The following is a 3,833-nucleotide window of genomic DNA, read 5'->3' as shown; positions in this document are numbered from 1 at the left end:
CTGAACCATCTGAACCATCTGACACTGGAGCTGATGGAGGATCTACTTCATGTAGTTTAATGTCTCCTCATTGATCTTTTTTTTTTTTTTATCATTGATCTTTGGACCTGTTATAATGATACTGAATTCTTTAGACATCTTGGATGATATGGATGGATGGTTTTTTTTTTTTTATATATTTTGGACATGTCTTTTTTAATATGGTGTATTCAGTTTTAATTTGGAATTTACATTGGATGCTATATTTTGGATGATATATGCATGAATGTTTGATGTTGATGTAGTTTAGAACATTAGATGCAGGTATACAAGCAATAATCTCTCAAATTACATGATGATATATTGCACTTTTTTTGGTTTCGTTTTTTTGAAAACTACACGTTTAATACTTGTACCGTTCGTTTCCGTCCGTTTGACGTTTCTTGTTTTTTTGACCCTTTTTTTGACCGTACCGTTCATCGTTTTTATCCGTTTAAAACACGTACCGTACGTCTCTGTTTTTTTGCCGTTCCCATTTTAACTAACAGTGGTCTCGATAGGTCGGTTTGATCCGGTTTTAATCGAACCAAAATAGAATTGTTAAGTTGGATTTCAGTTTTGGTTTCGATCCGGTTCGATCGAATGAAATACTAGTAACTTCTTTCCCATCTAATCATTGATTAGAAACCCTATCTACAACTGTGTGGGGTTCAAGCTATATTTCGGTCAATTCCAGTTGATTTGGATCGGAATCGAAACTAATTGATTTGATTCCTAATCTCTGGATGTTTTTAGAGCGGCCGATTCTAGGGTTTTTGTGAATGGATCACTGAATTTTCAAATCTAAGGGGTCAATCCTAAGGTTTTGAGGATCGATTCCGACCAATTCAATCATTGTTTTTGTGTATCAACATTAATGGTATTAATTCGTTTGGAATCGGTTATTCGATTTAATTTTAAAGAGCTTTAGTGTGATCTGAAATGAAGAATCAAATTAGTTCTGAAATTTGATACTCAAATGAGTTTTATTCAGATCTTACATTGTTCAGTTCCGATATTTGATCCATATACTATAATAAATATTATGGGAAAAGAACCATGTTGGTCTAGTGCAAGAAATACCCAAACACAACAATATGTAAAAAGACCTAGGCCACAACAGGATATTTTTCACACCCTACTGTATCGGGGCTTTCCTACGCCAAACCGACAGAAATCCCCTGTCCATACAATATATAATATAGTACAAGGAAAAAGAAGCCTAAAAGGCAGTGTGGCCCTACGCCTAGACAGTGGAGGCGAAATGATTCCCCACCCCCCATAAAAGAGTGGAACCTCTATCTATTGTTGATGCTTTTGTGAGCTCTCCAATTGGCCCTTGTGCTGACTTAGGGCCACACTGCCTTCAAATGTACCCTCTCCCTATAATATATTATACTTTAATGTTATAGTATATTATAGAACTATATAAAATATAATACTAATATTATAATATACAGTAATTTACATCCCCCTCCCTCGTGTTTTCAAAAATTATACCAACCTCCCCTGTCAGATGACACTGTTAGTGGACTGTTAGTTTTGGGTATTAAAATACGAGTTTTCTCTTTTGCCTTTAACCACAATAGTATTCCGATTTTACCCTTGTGTCTATCCTCATAACATTTTACCCCCAACTTGAAAACTGGGGTCTGATGGATTCACCATCGTTGGCGATAGGGAGCAACTGTAGGCAACGATGATAGGGCAACGACGACGATGAGGTGATCTCTATTCTCTCTTGGGGTCTGATTTTTTTGCCAACCTTTTCTCTTTTTGTTTTATTGTCTTGAATAACTTTGATTATGGAGAGAAGCTGTCAATTGATCAGTAAACCATAAGCTAGGTCAGTATTACATGAACATTCAAGAGCATCCTTTCTATATGAGGGTCCTAAGTTACTATTCAAAAAACTATATTGACATAAGAAAAACCTTCCATGTTTTTCCCACCTTTTCTCTACTCACTGGGATTTCATAATCAATTATGATGACTTGATCATGATCCCTGAAAAGAGGTTTGAATGGGAAATAGTGGTGAACTCTACAACGTCTCCCTCTTTCTCTCCATTATATATCAATTTTCCACATTAGGTGTCTGATCCATAGATGCAACCTGCAAGTATTATTTGGTTGCCAAATTCATCCAGAAATCTAAGAATCAATTATAATGGCGATGATCATCCATGCAAGGAGGTTTAAATAATGGCAAACATATTTCCCTGAAGCTGAAAGCCTGGAACTGTACAGCAAGTTTAAGAGCCTTGTCTTCTACCGACTGAAGCTAGACAAGCCCTGACAAAATGGTTGGAGATTAGAGTTTTAAATTCTTAGTTTTCTCTTCCATTGATCTACTTGATTAATTCGAATTTGGGTGTGAGGACAATTGTTTTTCCCATCCATCATCCATGGATGGTGTGAGATGAGGTGGAAGGAACTGAAATGATCCATGGATGGTGTGAGATGCCTTTCACTGTGTGCAAGTGGTTGTTCGCCCTAGGAGAAGGAGATAGTAGGGATGTGCAAGTCGCTATTCGCCGTGCGCAGTTGGCCAAAGTTCAGAGCAACACCAGAACTCTGATCACCACTCACCTCTCGCCGTTCGTCACTCACCATACGCATCGCTGTTCTCCTAGGAGAAGAGAAGGAGATAGCAGCAAGGTGTTTCAATACTAAATCGAAATGAGTTGTGTTAACGATGTATCACAAGGGAGGGTAGTAGGGTAAATTACATTAATGAGGCGTAATATGGGTATTATAAAAAATATTACAAACTAAACAGCTAAAAGTTGACGAAACTTTTTGTAATATGTGTCATCTGATAGGGGAGGTTGGTTTAATTTTTGAAAACACGGAGCAAGGAGATGTAATATCAATAAAACATAGGGGAGAGGATATAAATTACTCTATAATATATACTATAATTTTTATTAGTATATTAATATACTATAATATATTAGTATCCAAAATCAATGTGATTTTAATTACTATGTTAAATCTAGAACCGATCCAAGAATCAAATTGGTTCAGAAATTCATGATCAAATCAAACCGAATTTTATTTGATCCGATTTCATTTTCGGTTTTTGGTTCCGATTTAAATTTGACACCCTTAATCAATGGTAAAAGAATGGGAAAAACATAATGGACTGATTATTTCGAGTTTAAAAATTTGCATCAGCATCACTTGGTATATTTTCATGGCTTTGGAGCAATGTCTCTTTTTTTTGGAATATTTATAATTTCCTTCCCAACATCATTTTTTGTCTCGGGCTTTCTAATGAATTTATGTTGTTATTTAAGCAAATTGTTTATCAGATTATACATAGGAGGATTAGGATTAGAATTTTTAACAATGTTCTAATGTGGATGTCTTTCATTTTCTAAATTAATGAAGTTTAATTTCTCTTAAAAAAAAAAAAAAAACGGCATATGCATTTTAGAATGAAAAATACTGAGACTTATAAAAAAATTGATGTAGGACATTGAGTTTCTTTAAAAAATTTAATTATGATTGATCATCGTCATCATAGAGCCATATTTGCATTAATTACCAATTCTGACATTTGTACATCTACCATACTTGTTAATATATGTTCCTATGTTGAATGCCAAACACAACTATCACTTCTTTTAATAGGAAGACAATTTATGTTCCTCTCTCCCCTAACCTGAACCATTGGTGGTGTACGTTATCTTTTCACGTCCGATTTTCCACTAGGCTAGCCCCCAAATTCCTAACATTGGGAATTCTAGGAGTGCTTACTCTTTCCTTCAAAACTGAAGAAATTTCTGTGGAAATTCTCTATCCATCCTA

This window comes from Macadamia integrifolia, chromosome 7 (assembly GCF_013358625.1).
Source record: "Macadamia integrifolia cultivar HAES 741 chromosome 7, SCU_Mint_v3, whole genome shotgun sequence".
In the NCBI taxonomy this organism is placed as follows: domain Eukaryota; kingdom Viridiplantae; phylum Streptophyta; class Magnoliopsida; order Proteales; family Proteaceae; genus Macadamia; species Macadamia integrifolia.
Note: the sequence above shows the minus strand (reverse complement) of the source record.